The following is a 22,984-nucleotide window of genomic DNA, read 5'->3' as shown; positions in this document are numbered from 1 at the left end:
CTTAATTATGAAATGGTGTAGACAATATAAAAACTATGTAAATCTTAATTATGAAATAGTGTAGACAATACAAAAACTATGTAAATCTTAATTATGAAATAGTGTAGACAATATAAAAACTATGTAAATCTTAATTATGAAATAGTACAGACAATATAAAAACTATGTAAATCTTAATTATGAAATAGTGTAGACAATATAAAAACTATGTAAATCTTAATTATGAAATAGGATAGACGATATAAAAACTATGTAAATCTTAATTATGAAATAGTGTATACAATATAAAAACTAGATAAATCTTAATTATGAAATGGTGTAGACAATATAAAAACTATGTAAATCTTAATTATGAAATAGTGTAGACAATACAAAAACTATGTAAATCTTAATTATGAAATAGTGTAGACAATATAAAAACTATGTAAATCTTAATTATGAAATAGTATAGACAATATAAAAACTATGTAAATCTTAATTATGAAATAGGATAGACGATATAAAAACTATGTAAATCTTAATTATGAAATAGTGTAGACAATATAAAAACTATGTAAATCTTAATTATGGAATAGTATAGACGATATAAAAACTATGTAAATCTTAATTATGAAATAGTATAGACGATATAAAAACTATGTAAATCTTAATTATGAAATAGTATAGACAATATAAAAACTATGTAAATCTTAATTATGAAATAGTATAGACAATATAAAAACTATGTAAATCTTAATTATGGAATAGTATAGACGATATAAAAACTATGTAAATCTTAATTATGAAATAGTGTAGACAATATAAAAACTATGTAAATCTTAATTATGGAATAGTATAGACGATATAAAAACTATGTAAATCTTAATTATGAAATAGTATAGACGATATAAAAACTAGATAAATCTTAATTATGAAATAGTATAGACAATATAAAAACTATGTAAATCTTAATTATGAAATAGTATAGACAATATAAAAACTATGTAAATCTTAATTATGAAATAGTATAGACAATATAAAAACTATGTAAATCTTAATTATGAAATAGTATAGACAATATAAAAACTATGTAAATCTTAATTATGAAATAGTGTAGACAATATAAAAACTATGTAAATCTTAATTATGAAATAGTGTAGACAATATAAAAACTATGTAAATCTTAATTATGAAATAGTATAGACGATATAAAAACTAGATAAATCTTAATTATGAAATAGTATAGACAATATAAAAACTATGTAAATCTTAATTATGAAATAGTATAGACAATATAAAAACTATGTAAATCTTAATTATGAAATAGTATAGACGATATAAAAACTATGTAAATCTTAATTATGAAATAGTGTAGACAATATAAAAACTATGTAAATCTTAATTATGAAATAGTGTAGACAATATAAAAACTATGTAAATCTTAATTATGAAATAGTGTAGACAATATAAAAACTATGTAAATCTTAATTATGAAATAGTATAGACGATATAAAAACTATGTAAATCTTAATTATGAAATAGTATAGACAATATAAAAACTATGTAAATCTTAATTATGAAATAGTGTAGACAATATAAAAACTATGTAAATCTTAATTATGGAATAGTATAGACGATATAAAAACTATGTAAATCTTAATTATGAAATAGTATAGACGATATAAAAACTATGTAAATCTTAATTATGAAATAGTATAGACAATATAAAAACTATGTAAATCTTAATTATGAAATAGTATAGACGATAAGAAAACTATGTAAATCTTAATTATGAAATAGTGTAGACGATATAAAAACTATGTAAATCTTAATTATGAAATAGTGTAGACAATATAAAAACTATGTAAATCTTAATTATGAAATAGTATAGACGATATAAAAACTATGTAAATCTTAATTATGAAATAGTATAGACAATATAAAAACTATGTAAATCTTAATTATGAAATAGTGTAGACGATATAAAAACTATGTAAATCTTAATTATGAAATAGTGTAGACGATATAAAAACTATGTAAATCTTAATTATGAAATAGTATAGACGATATAAAAACTATGTAAATCTTAATTATGAAATAGTGTAGACGATATAAAAACTATGTAAATCTGTATTATGAAATAGTATAGACGATATAAAAACTATGTAAATCTTAATTATGAAATAGTGTAGACGATATAAAAACTATGTAAATCTTAATTATGAAATAGTGTAGACAATATAAAAACTATGTAAATCTTAATTATGAAATAGTGTAGACAATATAGAAACTATGTAAATCTTAATTATGAAATGGTGTAGACAATATAAAAACTAGATAAATCTTAATTATGAAATGGTGTAGACAATATAAAAACTATGTAAATCCTTATTATGAAATAGTATAGACAATATAAAAACTATGTAAATCTTAATTATGAAATAGTGTAGACAATATAAAAACTATGTAAATCCTTATTATGAAATAGTATAGACAATATAAAAACTATGTAAATCTTAATTATGAAATAGGATCGACGATATAAAAACTATGTAAATCTTAATTATGAAATAGTGTAGACAATATAAAAACTATGTAAATCTTAATTATGAAATAGTGTAGACAATATAAAAACTATGTAAATCTTAATTATGAAATAGTATAGACGATATAAAAACTATGTAAATCTTAATTATGAAATAGTGTAGACGATATAAAAACTATGTAAATCTTAATAATGAAATAGTATAGACGATATAAAAACTATGTAAATCTTAATTATGAAATAGCATAGACGATAAGAAAACTATGTAAATCTTAATTATGAAATAGTGTAGACGATATAAAAACTATGTAAATCTTAATTATGAAATAGTGTAGACAATATAAAAACTATGTAAATCTTAATTATGAAACAGTATAGACGATATAAAAACTATGTAAATCTTAATTATGAAATAGTATAGACAATATAAAAACTATGTAAATATTAATTATGAAATAGAGTAGACGATATAAAAACTATGTAAATCTTAATTATGAAATAGTGTAGACGATATAAAAACTATGTAAATCTTAATTATGAAATAGTATAGACGATATAAAAACTATGTAAATCTTAATTATGAAATAGTGTAGACGATATAAAAACTATGTAAATCTTAATTATGAAATAGTGTTGACGATATAAAAACTATTTAAATCTTAATTATGAAATAGTATAGACGATATAAAAACTATGTAAATCTTAATTATGAAATAGTATGGACAATATAAAAACTATGTAAATCTTAATTATGAAATAGTATAGACAATATAAAAACTATGTAAATCTTAATTATGAAATAGTACAGACGATATAAAAACTATGTAAATCTTAATTATGAAATAGTATAGACGATATAAAAACTATGTAAATCTTAATTATGAAATAGTGTTGACAATACAAAAACTATGTAAATTTTAATTATGAAATAGTATAGACGATATAAAAACTATGTAAATCTTAATTATGAAATAGTGTAGACGATATAAAAACTATGTAAATCTTAATTATGAAATAGTATGGACAATATAAAAACTATGTAAATCTTAATTATGAAATAGTATAGACAATATAAAAACTATGTAAATCTTAATTATGAAATAGTATAGACGATCTAAAAACTATGTAAATCTTAATTATGAAATAGTGTTGACAATACAAAAACTATGTAAATTTTAATTATGAAATAGTATAGACGATATAAAAACTATGTAAATCTTAATTATGGAATAGTATAGACGATATAAAAACTATGTAAATCTTAATTATGAAATAGTGTAGACAATATAAAAACTATGTAAATCTTAATTATGGAATAGTATAGACGATATAAAAACTATGTAAATCTTAATTATGAAATAGTATAGACGATATAAAAACTAGATAAATCTTAATTATGAAATAGTATAGACAATATAAAAACTATGTAAATCTTAATTATGAAATAGTATAGACAATATAAAAACTATGTAAATCTTAATTATGAAATAGTATAGACAATATAAAAACTATGTAAATCTTAATTATGAAATAGTATAGACAATATAAAAACTATGTAAATCTTAATTATGAAATAGTGTAGACAATATAAAAACTATGTAAATCTTAATTATGAAATAGTGTAGACAATATAAAAACTATGTAAATCTTAATTATGAAATAGTATAGACGATATAAAAACTAGATAAATCTTAATTATGAAATAGTATAGACAATATAAAAACTATGTAAATCTTAATTATGAAATAGTATAGACAATATAAAAACTATGTAAATCTTAATTATGAAATAGTATAGACGATATAAAAACTATGTAAATCTTAATTATGAAATAGTGTAGACAATATAAAAACTATGTAAATCTTAATTATGAAATAGTGTAGACAATATAAAAACTATGTAAATCTTAATTATGAAATAGTGTAGACAATATAAAAACTATGTAAATCTTAATTATGAAATAGTATAGACGATATAAAAACTATGTAAATCTTAATTATGAAATAGTATAGACAATATAAAAACTATGTAAATCTTAATTATGAAATAGTGTAGACAATATAAAAACTATGTAAATCTTAATTATGGAATAGTATAGACGATATAAAAACTATGTAAATCTTAATTATGAAATAGTATAGACGATATAAAAACTATGTAAATCTTAATTATGAAATAGTATAGACAATATAAAAACTATGTAAATCTTAATTATGAAATAGTATAGACGATAAGAAAACTATGTAAATCTTAATTATGAAATAGTGTAGACGATATAAAAACTATGTAAATCTTAATTATGAAATAGTGTAGACAATATAAAAACTATGTAAATCTTAATTATGAAATAGTATAGACGATATAAAAACTATGTAAATCTTAATTATGAAATAGTATAGACAATATAAAAACTATGTAAATCTTAATTATGAAATAGTGTAGACGATATAAAAACTATGTAAATCTTAATTATGAAATAGTGTAGACGATATAAAAACTATGTAAATCTTAATTATGAAATAGTATAGACGATATAAAAACTATGTAAATCTTAATTATGAAATAGTGTAGACGATATAAAAACTATGTAAATCTGTATTATGAAATAGTATAGACGATATAAAAACTATGTAAATCTTAATTATGAAATAGTGTAGACGATATAAAAACTATGTAAATCTTAATTATGAAATAGTGTAGACAATATAAAAACTATGTAAATCTTAATTATGAAATAGTGTAGACAATATAGAAACTATGTAAATCTTAATTATGAAATGGTGTAGACAATATAAAAACTAGATAAATCTTAATTATGAAATGGTGTAGACAATATAAAAACTATGTAAATCCTTATTATGAAATAGTATAGACAATATAAAAACTATGTAAATCTTAATTATGAAATAGTGTAGACAATATAAAAACTATGTAAATCCTTATTATGAAATAGTATAGACAATATAAAAACTATGTAAATCTTAATTATGAAATAGGATCGACGATATAAAAACTATGTAAATCTTAATTATGAAATAGTGTAGACAATATAAAAACTATGTAAATCTTAATTATGAAATAGTGTAGACAATATAAAAACTATGTAAATCTTAATTATGAAATAGTATAGACGATATAAAAACTATGTAAATCTTAATTATGAAATAGTGTAGACGATATAAAAACTATGTAAATCTTAATAATGAAATAGTATAGACGATATAAAAACTATGTAAATCTTAATTATGAAATAGCATAGACGATAAGAAAACTATGTAAATCTTAATTATGAAATAGTGTAGACGATATAAAAACTATGTAAATCTTAATTATGAAATAGTGTAGACAATATAAAAACTATGTAAATCTTAATTATGAAACAGTATAGACGATATAAAAACTATGTAAATCTTAATTATGAAATAGTATAGACAATATAAAAACTATGTAAATATTAATTATGAAATAGAGTAGACGATATAAAAACTATGTAAATCTTAATTATGAAATAGTGTAGACGATATAAAAACTATGTAAATCTTAATTATGAAATAGTATAGACGATATAAAAACTATGTAAATCTTAATTATGAAATAGTGTAGACGATATAAAAACTATGTAAATCTTAATTATGAAATAGTGTTGACGATATAAAAACTATTTAAATCTTAATTATGAAATAGTATAGACGATATAAAAACTATGTAAATCTTAATTATGAAATAGTATGGACAATATAAAAACTATGTAAATCTTAATTATGAAATAGTATAGACAATATAAAAACTATGTAAATCTTAATTATGAAATAGTACAGACGATATAAAAACTATGTAAATCTTAATTATGAAATAGTATAGACGATATAAAAACTATGTAAATCTTAATTATGAAATAGTGTTGACAATACAAAAACTATGTAAATTTTAATTATGAAATAGTATAGACGATATAAAAACTATGTAAATCTTAATTATGAAATAGTGTAGACGATATAAAAACTATGTAAATCTTAATTATGAAATAGTATGGACAATATAAAAACTATGTAAATCTTAATTATGAAATAGTATAGACAATATAAAAACTATGTAAATCTTAATTATGAAATAGTATAGACGATCTAAAAACTATGTAAATCTTAATTATGAAATAGTGTTGACAATACAAAAACTATGTAAATTTTAATTATGAAATAGTATAGACGATATAAAAACTATGTAAATCTTAATTATGAAATCGTGTAAACGATATAAAAACTATGTAAATCTTAATTATGAAATAGTGTAGACAATATAAAAACTATGTAAATCTTAATTATGAAATAGTATAGACGATATAAAAACTATGTAAATCTTAATTATGAAATAGTGTAGATATTATAAAAACTATGTAAATCTTAATTATGAAATAGTGTAGACGATATAAAAACTATGTAAATCTTAATTATGAAATAGTATGAACGATATAAAAACTATGTCAATCTTAATTATGAAATAGTATAGACGATACAGAAACTATGTAAATCTTAATTATAAAATAGTGTAAACGATATAAAAACTATGTAAATCTTAATAATGAAATAGTGTAGACGATATAAAAACTATGTAAATCTTAATTATGAAATAGTGTTGACAATATAAAAACTATGTAAATCTTGATTATGAAATAGTATAGACGATATAAAAACTATGTAAATCTTAATTATGAAATAGTATAGACGATATAGAAACTATGTAAATCCTCATTATGAAATAGTGTAAACGATATAAAATCTATGTAAATCTTAATTATGAAATAGTGTAGACGATATAAAAACTATGTAAATCTAAATTATGAAATAGTATAGACGATATAAAAACTATGTAAATCTTTATTATGAAATAGTATAGACGATATAAAAACTATGTAAATCTTAATTATGAAATAGTGTAGACGATATAAAAACTATGTAAATCTTAATTATGAAATAGTATAGACGATATAAAAACTATGTAAATCTTAATTATGAAATAGTATAGACGATATAGAAACTATGTAAATCTTAATTATGAAATAGTGTAAACGATATAAAATCTATGTAAATCTTAATTATGAAATAGTGTAGACGATATAAAAACTATGTAAATCTTAATTATGAAATAGTATAGACGATATAAAAACTATGTAAATCTTAATTATGAAATAGTATGGACGATATAAAAACTATGTAAATCTTAATTATGAAATAGTGTAGACGATATAAAAACTATGTAAATCTTAATTATGAAATAGTATAGACGATATAAAAACTATGTAAATCTTAATTATGAAATAGTATAGACGATATAGAAACTATGTAAATCTTAATTATGAAATAGTGTAAACGATATAAAATCTATGTAAATCTTAATTATGAAATAGTGTAGACGATATAAAAACTATGTAAATCTTAATTATGAAATAGTATAGACGATATAAAAACTATGTAAATCTTAATTATGAAATAGTATAGACGATATAAAAACTATGTAAATCTTAATTATGAAATAGTGTAGACGATATAAAAACTATGTAAATCTTAATTATGAAATAGTATAGACGATATAAAAACTATGTAAATCTTAGTTATGAAATAGTATAGACGATATAAAAATTATTTAAATCTTAATTATGAAATAGTGTAGACAATATAAAAACTATGTAAATCTTAATTATGAAATAGTGTAGACAATATAAAAACTATGTAAATCTTAATTATGAAATAGTGTAGACGATATAAAAACTATGTAAATCTTAATTATGAAATAGTGTTGACAATATAAAAACTATGTAAATCTTGATTATGAAATAGTATAGACGATATAAAAACTATGTAAATCTTAATTATGAAATAGTATAGACGATATAGAAACTATGTAAATCTTAATTATGAAATAGTGTAAACGATATAAAATCTATGTAAATCTTAATTATGAAATAGTGTAGACGATATAAAAACTATGTAAATCTTAATTATGAAATAGTATAGACGATATAAAAACTATGTAAATCTTAATTATGAAATAGTATAGACGATATAAAAACTATGTAAATCTTAATTATGAAATAGTGTAGACGATATAAAAACTATGTAAATCTTAATTATGAAATAGTATAGACGATATAAAAACTATGTAAATCTTAGTTATGAAATAGTATAGACGATATAAAAATTATTTAAATCTTAATTATGAAATAGTGTAGACAATATAAAAACTATGTAAATCTTAATTATGAAATAGTGTAGACAATATAAAAACTATGTAAATCTTAATTATGAAATAGTGTAGACGATATAAAAACTATGTAAATCTTAATTATGAAATAGTGTAGACAATACAAAAACTATGTAAATCTTAATTATGAAATAGTGTAGACGATATAAAAACTATGTAAATCTTATTAATGAAATAGTGTAGGCGATATAAAAACTATGTAAATCTTATTAATGAAATAGTGTAGACGATATAGAAACTATGTAAATCTTAATTATAAAATAGTGTAGACGATATAAAAACTATGTAAATCTTATTAATGAAATAGTGTAGACGATATAAAAACTATGTAAATCTTAATTATGAAATTGTGTAGACGATATAAAATCTATGTAAATCTTATTAATGAAATAGTGTAGATGATATAAAAACTATGTAAATCTTAATTATGAAATAGTGTAGATGATATAAAAACTATGTAAATCTTAATTATGAATCAGTGTAGACCATATAAAAACTATGTAAATCTTAATTATGAAATAGTGTAGATGATATAAAAACTATGTAAATCTTTATTATTAAATAGTGTAGACGATATAAAAACTATGTAAATCTTAATTATGAAATAGTGTAGACGATATAAAAACTATGTAAATCTTATTAATGAAATAGTGTAGATGATATAAAAACTATGTAAATCTTAATTATGAAATAGTGTAGATGATATAAAAACTATGTAAATCTTAATTATGAAATAGGGTAGATGATATAAAAACTATGTAAATCTTTATTATGAAATAGTGTAGACGATATAAAAACTATGTAAATCTTAATTATGAAATAGTGTAGACGATATAAAAACTATGTAAATCTTATTAATGAAATAGTGTAGACAATATAAAAACTATGTAAATCTTAATTATGAAATAGTGTAAACGATATAAAAACTATGTAAATCTTATTAATGAAATAGTGTAGACGATATAAAAACTATGTAAATCTTAATTATGAAATAGTGTAGACGATATAAAAACTATGTAAATCTTATTAATGAAATAGTGTAGACGATATAAAAACTATGTAAATCTTAATTATGAAATAGTGTAGATGATATAAAAACTATGTAAATCTTAATTATGAAATAGTATAGACGATATAAAAACTATGTAAATCTTAATTATGAAATAGTATAAACAATATAAAAACTATGTACATCTTAATTATGAAATAGTATTGACAATATAAAAACTATGTAAATCTTAATTATGAAATAGTGTTGACAATATAAAAACTAGATAAATCTTAATTATGAAATAGTATAGACAATATAAAAACTATGTAAATCTTAATTATGAAATAGTGTAGACGATATAAAAACTATGTAAATCTTAATTATGAAATAGTATAGACGATATAAAAACTATGTAAATCTTAATTATGAAATACTGTAGACAATATAAAAACTATGTAAATCTTTATTATGAAATCGTGTAAACGATATAAAAACTATGTAAATCTTAATCATGAAATACTGTAGACAATATAAAAACTATGTAAATGTTTATTATGAAATAGAGTAGATATTATAAAAACTATGTAAATCTTAATTATGAAATAGTGTAGACGATATAAAAACTATGTAAATCTTAATTATGAAATAGTATAGACAATATAAAAACTATGTAAATCTTAATTATGAAATAGTATAGACGATATAAAAACTCTGTAAATCTTTATTATGAAATAGTATAGACAATATAAAAACTATGTAAATCTTAATTATGAAATAGTATAGACGATAAAAAAACTATGTAAATCTTAATTATGTAATAGTATAGACAATATAAAAACTATGTAAATCCTGATTATGAAATAGTATAGACAATATAAAAACTATGTAAATCTTAATTATGAAATAGTATAGACGATATAAAAACTATGTAAATCTTAATTATGAAATAGTGTAGACAAGATAAAAACTATGTAAATCTTAATTATGAAATAGTATAGACAATATAAAAACTATGTAAATCTTAATTATGAAATAGTATAGACGATAAGTAAACTATGTAAATCTTAATTATGAAATAGTATAGACGATATAAAAACTATGTAAATCTTAATTATGAAATAGTGTAGACGATATAAAAACTATGTAAATCTTAATTATAAAATAGTGTAGACAATATAAAAACTATGTAAATCTTAATTATGAAATCGTGTAGACAATATAAAAACTATGTAAATCTTAATTATGAAATAGTGTAGACGATATAAAAACTATGTAAATCTTAATTATGAAATAGTATAGACGATATAAAAACTATGTAAATCTTAATTATGAAATAGTGTAGACGATATAAAAACTATGTAAATCTTAATTATGAAATAGTGTAAACGATATAAGAACTATGTAAATCTTACTAATGAAATAGTGTTGACAATATAAAAACTATGTAAATCTTAATTATGAAATAGTATTGACGATATAAAAACTATGTAAATCTTAATTATGAAATAGTATAGACGATATAGAAACTATGTAAATCTTAATTATGAAATAGTGTAGACGATATAGAAACTATGTAAATCTTAATTATGAAATAGTGTAGACGATATAAAAACTATGTAAATCTTAATTATGAAATAGTATAGACGATATAAAAACTATGTAAATCTTAATTATGAAATAGTATAGACGATATAAAAACTATGTAAATCTTAATAATGAAATAGTGTTGACAATATAAAAACTATGTAAATCTTAATTATGAAATAGTGTAGACGATATAAAAACTATGTAAATCTTAATTATGAAATAGTATAGACGATATAAAAACTATGTAAATCTTAATTATGAAATACTGTAGACAATATGAAAACTATGTAAATCTTAATTATGAAATAGTGTAAACGATATAAAAACTATGTAAATCTAAATTATGAAATACTGTAGACAATATAAAAACTATGTAAATCTTAATTATGAAATACTGTAGACAATATAAAAACTATGTAAATCTTAATTATGAAATACTGTAGACAATATAAAAACTATGTAAATCTTAATTATGAAATACTGTAGACAATATAAAAACTATGTAAATCTTAATTATGAAATACTGTAGACAATATAAAAACTATGTAAATCTTAATTATGAAATAGTGTAGATATTATAAAAACTATGTAAATCTTAATTATGAAATAGTGTAGACGATATAAAAACTATAGATATTTTATCACATTTTACAAACAAAGTAATGTGCTTTTGTGAGAAATAAAAATGTAGTCGGATATTTTCCAAATATATCGTTTATAAAATAAATCGTAATTACTTAGGTGAAATTGGAACTACGAGGATTTAGCCATTTATTACAATACTAAATGTATGCACATTTGTGTATAAAAAGATCAAGGTTAAGTTTACTTTTAAATAGTATTGAACACACGGAAAAATTCGCGGATAAAAATTCGCCGTAAAAAGGTGTTGGAAAACGAATTTAGTGCGTGTTTTGTATAAGTGAAAAGCCGAAATGTATTTACTAGTTGTCAGTCTAAATGTTGAAAGGCTCGCTAATGTTCTTATTAATACATCCGTCGTCATGAAACAGGATTTGCAAACAAAAGCATACGGACACTAAACCATTACCATAAATTATCAATGAACAGACCTGAAAAATACATTTGTCTTAATGTAAAGCATGCTTCAGTTATCTCCGATATGTAAATAAATGTACATTCTTAGTCGCAGAAGAGGTTGTGATTTCAAAATACGAAATAGAAAAAAACAAAATAAGTAAATCAATTTCAATGTTTCGCATCTGAAAAGAAATTGAAAGATGGTTATAAAAATCTGTTATACGTAATCTTGGTGTTATTCAAGCAAATATAAATTTTATCTAAATTTACTTAAAAGATCAATGATAGGCTGTATAAATCAAAATATCTTATTTTTTTACAAGTTGGGCACAACGTATCAATGCCCGGAAGTCACTCGGGGATAAGGGTTATTGCATGTACAGTACGTTAGTGTTGAGTTTTAATAAAGTGTCTTACTTAAGGGGGCGGATCATCAGGAATTTGTTTGTATTGGACTTGAAGACATCTCGCTTGTAGTCAGGTGGGAAACAGGCAAACGAAACAGAGTTCCACAGGCGTGGACTTCTAAGAAAGAAGCTTTGCTCATGGAATCTACGTTTTGGCTTTGGCACAGATAAAGAGTGGGGACAATTTTTAATAGTGGTTTCAGCTAGACGGGTGTTTTTCGTGAAAGATTGAGGAGGGGAACAAGGGATTGGAGCTCAGACAAGCACTTGCCATGGAAGTAACGATAGAACAAAGACAGGCTCGCAACGTCTCTTCTGTGTGAGAGAGAGAGAGGTTGCAGGGAAGAGAAAAGGGCATCCTCCACTAAGCCACGAAGCCTATTTTGTACTCTGTCAAGGCAGGATAGGCTTTTTTTAGCAGCGCCTGTCCAGATGTGGCAACAGTACTCCATCCTTGGACGTACTTGGCTTTTATATAGATAGAGAATTGCATCAGCAGTGAGATATCTCCTGGAGCGGTAGAAGGATCCTACCATTTTCCCAGCGACCTTGGCCACTGACTTGATGTACGTGTTCAATTTCAGGTCAGGAGTAAAGGTCAATCCCAGAAGCTTCTTAAAACATTGAGCTTCCCCTAGTCGAGAGCCATCCCTTTTAATTGATGCCAGATGGGGATCAGAGCGTTAATGATGTAAAAATAGGAGCTAAACCTAAAAAAAATTAATAGATCAAACAACCCGTCTTTCAATCAAAATAACAGCGAGTGACCGTGCAACCGCAAAATAAATAAATAAAATTAGCCGCGGTAGGTAGGCTCGAACCTGAAACGCGAAAGAGGGGAAACAATTACTGGCAAATCTTTTTGTCCTCAGGACCAAGATTACTTATGACTTTACATTATTAAAAATAAGGTTTATAAACATAGTTTTAGTAAATTATGCGTGCGTGACTTGCGAAAATAGTGACGCAAAAACAGACTCCTTTTCAAAATATAGTCCAGTTAATCACCACAGAATTAAACTTTTTTCTAATTCTCACATATTATGCGCCCGAGGGATTGCTTTTTCAGATAGTGCGATGCGACTTATGAAAGTTTTTATACACATTTAAGCACACATTTAAACACACACACTAATACACACATCTTTCCTTTATATAATAGACTAGCATGTATACCCAGCGTTGTCCGGATGGACATGAAGCTCGGTTTGGACAGAGCTCTTATACTAAGGATATTGAGAAACCCCCTGAAAAGAACGAAAGATTTGCGGGATAACTTCCCCAGGAGATATTTCGGCAGCCTGTGCACTGGTACCCCACTAAAAAAAAAGTGAATCAAAACAACTTTTTTGTTCAATCAAAATAGCAGCGATTGAAAGAGGGAAAAAAGGAAAATCGTTACTGGCAAACGCTTTTACCCATCGGACCACGATTACTAATGACGTTATAACCCTGTTTCCGTTTGATGTGCGTGCGAAACTAGCGCAAATGACGAAGGTCTTTAGTAAACATAGTAACATACAAACACACGCACACGCAAACACACCAAAAAACTGACGTTTTAAGAATTCTATAATAGACGATGCTGGGTGCCCGGTGTTGCCCGGGTATGTGTAGATGTGTGTAAGGGTGTTGATTGAGAAAAAAAAAGAAAGTTAGGAGCGCAAAAAAAAATAATAGGAGTAGTACGAAGACTCGAACCGGTAACTCGCAGGAGGAAAATGAGAGGTCGGTCTTATCGATGCGGCCACAGCAACTGTGACGTCATGGGCTGTTGAAATAACGTATTTTATGCGATGTCGTTGATGCGAGGTTTGAATGACTTGCAAAAATGTCGACGAAAATTGGCACTTCCTTGTAAAAAAACGGCCAAGTTGGTGAAAGAATTGATGTTTTCGGCGTATCTTTCGATATTTGTTATCCGAGACATTCAGCTTAAAAACGATACTTATTTCGTCACGTTTCTACGCGTCTGTCGGAAGTATTTGCGAGTCATACGAACACACACATTTTACCTTTTACAGACTAGCAGTGCTACCCGGCATTGCTCGGGACCATATAAAATAATGATAAATACGAAGTCACTTTTGAACATACCGATTATTCTTAGAACTGAAGAATCTTTATGCCTATATATCATTTGCTATTCCAAGCAAAAGAACACTTTACCTCGGACGGGTATTACACATGTATGAAATAATTGTACTTCCCTAGGATAGATAATTTACATCACGTATATAAAAGAATTTTACCTTAGCTATAGCAGGTAATGTACAACACTTTTTCAAAATAATTTTACCTACCCTAAGACGGGTAATGTAAATACACATATGAAACAATTTAACATGCTTTCAGCAGGTATTGTGCAACATATGTGAGATAATTTCTTTTTCTACCAAGGCCACCATAATTTTAGGAAAAATGAAATGATTTTTAGAAGATGGATCATTAGGATTTCTAAATTAATACATAAATGCATTGTCTTGTTTAATGATTAGGAAACCCTTGCTTCACCATAAATTTCAACATTACTGGGTTCCTTTCCTTCCTCACTATAGGCACTATGTTTATAAGAAAAATGATGTCATTTTTGGAAGATGTCTCAGTAGGATTTTCAAATTAATGCATAAATACATTGACAAAGTGATTAGACAACCCTTGCTTCATTATGAAATTCTACATTACTGTGTTTCATTTTCTTTCCCCACTGGAGACACTAAATTTTTTGGGGAAAAAGACGTCATTTTCGGAAGATTACTCAGCAGGGTTTACAAATAAATGCAAAAATCCGTTGAGAAGCATAATGATTAGGAAACCCTTGCTTCACTCATTCCACATTACTGAGTTTTGTGCCTCCCGGCTATTGACACCGTCATTTTTAATGAAATATCATTTCTTGAACATAACTTAGCAAGTTTTCCAAATAATTACATAAATGGATTGGCACGAAGTGTGATTAGGCAACTTTTAATTTATCATGAATTTCAATATTAATGTAGTTCTTCCCTTCCTACCACCGACAACATAATAGTAAGAGAAATGATGCCATTTCCGGATATGATTCCACAGGTATTCTATATTTTTGGAATATCACATTGTGGGAGATTGCTTTGTATAATACCTGCGTAATTATCAAATGAATCGTTAGTTAAAATCAATATAAAACTTGCATAATCCTCAGAATATCTTTGTACGCTTTCCTGGATGCACAATCCTTCTAATTTGCTAATTTTGCAGATCTGGTCGATCTAGCATGTAAAATACCGTAATCGGCTTTTATCGGTTAATTCTTCGATCAGTTCGACATAATGCTACAAGGAAATTCGATCAGTTCGACATAATGCTACAAGGAAATTCGATCAGTTCGACATAATGCTACAAGGAAATTCGATCAGTTCGACATAATGCTACAAGGTTAAAGAAATTTATGAACATTTGATGCCTTCTTTTTTTCATGTATGCGCCATCATTTTTATGTTAAAGTGTAGTGTGATATTCAGTTGTGGAAATTCTAGTAGATTTAGCATTATTGATATTGAATTATCGATTGTAACAAAGGTTCTGAACGAGACCTCAAATTTATGTTGAGTTGACTCATGAGTTTGAAGCTATGTTTAAAATGCTTTTCTTATCTATAACTTTCTAAATAGTATTGTGTGTTATATCGCTTAAAATTTGAAATAAAATTGTCATAAATCTCTTGTTTACATTTGTTTGAATAGCTTTTTTGTATCAAGCTTATTTGAAATAAACTGACAGTTTGCAGTAGCTCCGAGAGCACCGGAGCCCGGCAACTGCAGATCATAATTCGCTTGTGCGGCCATTGCATTGTGCTGTTTACATGACATTGCATTGTGCTGTTTACATGACATTGCGCTCATTTACCGATTAACTCAGTTTATGCGAGCACACACGTTTTATATCTCGAATATAAATCGATTTTATAAATACATATATAAATATATGCAATATCGATCATCCCAAGGTAAAAATAAACTTTTCTATTTTGTTAGTAAGTGACAATTTTCATGAAGGGCCTGTTTTGATTAGTTGTTTCAAAATTGTGTAAAACTAAAACGGTTATGCATAACTTAGTATTTATATACTTTTAAGAAAACATGGTTTTTATTCTTTCATCGATATTACCTATTATCTGCATGCGGTGATAAGTCCTAGATTTAGGAAACTCTGGGGGCTGGGAAAAATCCGTTATGTAACATTTTTTCTACTTTTCTCCAGATTGTTGGTACATGTTAGGGTGCCATCTATCGATGAAATAAAAATTTCTCTCAAGCACGACACCCTTGGGCCAGCTGTTTACTTATACCTCCACCACTTAATCGGATCCCCCACCCCCAATTTATCTATTGTTCACTCATATCTCTCGCACCTTATTACTAAAGCTTCCTTTTCAGCCATTTTTCATTGCTTCTAGTTACCCTATTTCTGGACCCTATAACTACTCAAGCTTTTCTTCTGAATCGTCCTATTACAATAAGAATCATCTATTAGTGATACTTAATTTAGACGCTTTCAGTGTGAAATACTGTTTTCGTTATCTTATTTCCTTATTTCTTTTCAATGTCGCTCGTGTATTGCGTTCTTTTTTCGTTCCCGGTACTTCGCCATGCCCGTACTTCACTTTCTCTAATTTTTGGACACTGAAAAAAGTTAACTCCTTATTTAGTTACAGAAAGTATGAATAAAACGTCGTGGCTCTAAAAGGTCTCCGAATTTATTTTGATGAGAAATATTCATGTTTCGTTTTACCAAGTTTATTGGGGATACGTCAAACTATTGGGGATACGTCATATTTTATACTTTATTACGTAACTAGCCTGGGTGCCAGGCGTTGCCCGGATGTTTGAAGGTGTATAATGAAAAAACAAAAAAAAACAAAAGCGGTAGTAAGGAGACAGGCTCGAACCTGTACCGCGAAAGAAGAAAAGAGTGTAAAAAAAAGTATATTGCTAAACCGGAAGTGGTGAAGGTTTTTATTAAGGCTAGTCAATCGCCAAGAGGGCATGAATGTCGAAAATGTCGGCGAAAAAAGCGACCCCTCCCTGTAGAAAAGCGCATAGTGGAGGATGAATGAATAAATGCGTTTGGCCAATTTTTCGACATTTGTCGTCCGAAGGGTCGAGCTCCAAAACGATACCAATTTCGTGATAATCTGTTGCCTCTGTCGAAAGTTTAAAGCAGACACATATACATGTATGCAGACATACATTTAAACAGACAGGTGAGATGTTTTTCTCTTTGGCAATTTCAAATGTTTTCAAAGTATTACAGAGGTTTATCTAAGTCCACCATTTTTAACTTCCACACTGGTAAAAAATAAATTTAACATCCGTTAAGCCATCTCTGCATTCGCCTCTCATATTCTTTGTGTCTGGACTCTTTTGAGCCTATGTTTCAAATTTTACTTTGCAGGTTAAATTTGTCCCTATTTTTCCTGGGAACTGGTTTGCTTCCCAGGCTTTTGTTTTATGTTAACCCGCATTTATCTGCATGTCCTAAAATATGTACTAGCGCAATATTCGACATCTATTGATAAACTAACAGTAGAACCAATCCTGCCTGATGTATGGATGAAATAGAAACGATGGGTCATAATTTGTTTAAAGAATATTCTTTTATAAAAAATAATCTACAAACCAAGCGTATCTAAAACATAACAGTCATTGCACTGTGGTAAAACCCGACAAATTCTACCAATTTAGATCCTTACAAAAATTCTTACAAGATACTTTGTCAATCGATGGAAGATTTGTACTAATGTTCTCGCCTTCGTGAAAGTAGTTATATTTTAATGTAAACAGGGATTGACATTTTAAAAATAATTCTTATATGGAAGGTTTCCCCCCTAGATGAATTAAAAAAAATCTGATCGTGTGATTTCTATCGGAAAATATTTTACTGTACTTGGAACTTGTTTAAATAGATACATTTTCGATATTAAAATTGCCTTCATAATAGATGTTTTCGGAAAAGTTACGAGATAAGATTAAAAACTGCAACAGCGTAGATAATTTTTAAATGGAATTAGATGGATTCATAATGCTAATCAAAATAATCGAACATTTTAAAAAACCATGCAATCAAATTTTGAACAGAATACTATCTGTATATTAATTGACTAATTAATGTGTAAATATTCAGTCTAAAAGACAAACTATTTTAACAGTTAAAAATAGAAAATCTCTCAATAGGCATAATAAAAATACGTGTAATTTTATCATCGGAAGATCCATGAACAGAGTTTGTATCCAATTATGTTAATCATCAGCATCATAATCATCGTGCTGATCATTCATCATCATGAATCGTGGTAGTGTTACATTTTTGTTTAGTTTTCTTACGCCATTAAGTTCTATTCGCCATCACACCAAACAGATTTCACATTGTGAGTCCTCAGTTATTTAGCGTGCAGTCTCCTCAGTGAACTACACCCATGTTTTGACATACTTTATTCTTTAGCAGTGAATATGAAACCTGGTTTAAGCTCTCTAGTCATAGTTCAAATCTAAGGAGGGCGTCCGTAAAGTTACTCTCTTTATATGTGTCGCCTCTCATAGACATTAATTGTAGCTCTCAGCATTCTGGTATATCAAGTTTATTTTCCAGAATAGAAAAGTTTCTGTGGTACTTTTATATGCGAGAATTAATATAACAGTTGCCTCAAAAAATCATGTTTCAACTTGAATCAATCTTGTATAACGGTAACATGGATTACTTATGTCGCATTTATAGTTCGAACCCTCTTCCAAATCAAATTGAGTGAACTCTTCTGTTCCATTCCATCCTCTTCTCGGCGATAACACGCGATTAGTTTCCATCTGGTGTATTATTACTTCCCTAGAAAGTACTCAAATGATCTTCTTCATACTCGTAAGATATTCGCAGAAAGACCTCATCTTCTTGCCATAAGTGCAACGAACTTACATTTCTTTTAACGTGTGCCTAACATCAAAAAAATTGCATGAACACAGTTTATTTCCAAGAACTTCTATTTCATGTACATAAATATTGGCATATGTCATCAAATTGTATACTTTCCATTAATCCTTTTCAATTTATGACCTTTATGACATTACGTATATTATTATACGTCTAGAGTGGCTTTTAGATGGATAACTGGTGACACATTAATAACAAAAATATTCATTTGCCAATCGGTCTATCTGTCATACTAAAGTGTCAACTAGCATCCCCATCCTTAACCGCGTACATTGAATGAATGTATTTCAAGAATAGATCTGTCTCGTTTAGATGTTTAGCGTTCCATCCAGCCAATATGTCGTGCAATCGTTAATTTCTAGCTGTTGTCAATTATGCTATGGCACCAAGGGAAATGGAAAAAGTAATCGCTTTTTTTGCTTATTGATACGCGCGCTATAAGTAATTTATTTTTCATTAGAAAACAGGGAAACTATGAAGAATTTTAATAATAAACTCTAAATATTCTATTTCTGCTTCAACGTTTCTTTCTTTACTCTCATGGGTGAACGTGAAAATACGAAGCAATTGGGACATTTCCTAAAGGATGTCACGCGTGATAAAGTAATATATTTGTACACAATGCGTTTATGGACTTGTCTTTGTGTCCGTGTATGTATATGTATGTAAGAGAGAGAGAGAGAGAGAGAGAGGGGGATCCCAGAACGTAATACTAATACAATTTTTATCAAAAAAAATTTAAAAAATGTGATTGATTTACTTTAAACAATCTAAAACTTAACATGCATTCTCAAAAATACAAAACACCGAACTGATGACCATGATAGAAACGCTGCTAAACTGAACACTACAGAAACCAGCTAAAGAGGAAACAAAAAACAAAGACAAGAAAAAGTAAAATTGGAAGAAACACAACTACTTGGATGATTCATAAAAAGGCAAGAGTTGAAACTACCAAAAACACCGAAAAATAATTACGAAAAAAAAAAAAAACACACACACACACACAAGAACACCGAAACGGTAACTTTATTGAGAGAACACGTACAAACGTAATCAGGAATCTAAGATTGGTAAAACCTGGGAAAACTATGAAAGTAGATTTTGTGAACAGTGAGAGAAAACAGCTAATCACATCATAAGTGAATGCAGCAAAGTAGCTAAAAATACAAACACATGCACGACTGCATGAAAACGGGAACAATGCGAAGATGTTAACTTTGTATTGTGAAGATTCACTTATACACTTAATATAAGAACTTTCCTAATAAATATAGCGTGAGTTACTGTTCTATAGTGCTGCTCGTAGTACACCATATGGCCTTGAAGTATTACAACTCTCGTGCTTTATGTATTCCGTCTTTTTTTCTCATTTTTCGTCGGGTCACAACACTTTGAATATGCACACAAATGGTAGGAATTCGATGTGGAGACTATACTGAAAATGGTAAGCAGGACATATTTTTTAACATGGAAGGACACGCATACAAACCAATCCAAGCATAAGAATTCGTCGTGACAATCGTCAGTAATAAAGAAAAAAATTGTCAAATCAGCAAGAGGGGAAAAATATCGTACATTTCACGGTTCTAACATTTCACAAGTGAACATGAAGGGGACAGAAAAACGAAGAATATAAAATATTAATAAAAAACACTTCAATAACAAGACATGTAATCACACTAGGATTTATGTCAAAATAAGTTGAAAAAATAGAAAAAAATGTATCCAATGAAATATCTAGACGAACTAACACGCATCAATTGTGAAAACGGCCGAAATCCCGAGGAGAATTTTTGAATAAAAAAAACAAATTGCATAACACACTAACGAAAACTAGCGACGTGTAGATAAAAATAGAAAAAAACATCACACGAGCCTAAGAGTAGTGAAACTACCAGAAAACAATGAGATAGCAGTTCTCATTGAGGAAAGAAATAAAAGCAATGAAATTGAAATCACGCACACACGCTAATTGATGCAATATCCTGTATTTATGCCACAGAAAATAATCATGATCAAGAAGGATGGAAAGGTCGAGAAGGGAGAGCATCTAATGAAACGGTGCTGAGCATGCTGGGAAATTTGTGAGCCTTATTAACGCTCACATTCCAGAATAGATCAATGCCAACCAGGAGTCGATTTTAGGCACCTGTTGCGACAAGGCAAATCATTTGCAACATTGACATGTTATCAGTAAAATTTCAGAAGAAAATTACTTGTTAATGTCAAAAAATAATCAGCGATAATGACTTATGTGAAAACCCTGTACTTAGTAAAGTATAATGTTGATCTATTATTTCCTAATTGCTTGCATGTAAAGTCCAAATACGATTAAATGTTTGTTTTTTAAATAAATTACAGACAAATATGATTTTGCAATTGACACTAATAATTTTTCGAGGTTTGCTACTTGTTTTTAAGTAAATGAGTTCTTAATAAAAAATATTATATTAAAAAAAATGAACACAATTTTATCACTGGATTTAAATTATCATTCAATAAGTGTAACCTCTTACTCAAAAGGTCATAATAACTCTAAAATTATTTTATTTACTTTTTTCACAAACATATGCCTTATATTCACAAAACATAACGTATATTTCTTGAGTGTTTTATTCTTCAATCTGTAAATAAGAACACGGGGTAAAAAGTTCAATTGTTTATAGCAGTTTATTAAAAGTAACGAAATGTTGAATTTATTAAAAGTAGCGAAATGTTGAATTTATTGAAAGTAACGAAATGTTGAATTTATTGAAAGTAACGAAATGTTGAATTTATTGAAAGTAGCGATATGTTGAATTTATTGAAAGTAAAGAAATGTTGAATTTATTGAAAATAACGCAATGTTGAATTTATTGAAAGTAATGAAATGTTGAATTTATTGATAGTAACGAAATGTTGAATTTATTGAAAGTAACGAAATGTTGAATTTATTGAAGTAACGACATGTTGAATTTTTTGAAAGGAACGAAATGTTAAATTTATTGAAAGTAACGAAATGTTGAATTTATTGAAAGTAACGAAATGTTGAATTTATTGAAAGTAACGAAATGTTGAATTTATAAAAACTAACGAAATGTTGAATTTATTGAAAGTAAAGAAATGGTGAATTTATTGAAAGTAACGCAATGGTGAATTTATTGAAAGTAAAAAAATGTTGAATTTATTGAAAGTTAAGAAATGTTGAATTTATTGAAAGTAACGAAATGTTGA

This window comes from Euprymna scolopes, chromosome 38 (genome assembly GCF_053919585.1).
Source record: "Euprymna scolopes isolate OS-2025 chromosome 38, ASM5391958v1, whole genome shotgun sequence".
In the NCBI taxonomy this organism is placed as follows: Eukaryota; Metazoa; Mollusca; class Cephalopoda; order Sepiida; family Sepiolidae; genus Euprymna; species Euprymna scolopes.
Note: the sequence above shows the minus strand (reverse complement) of the source record.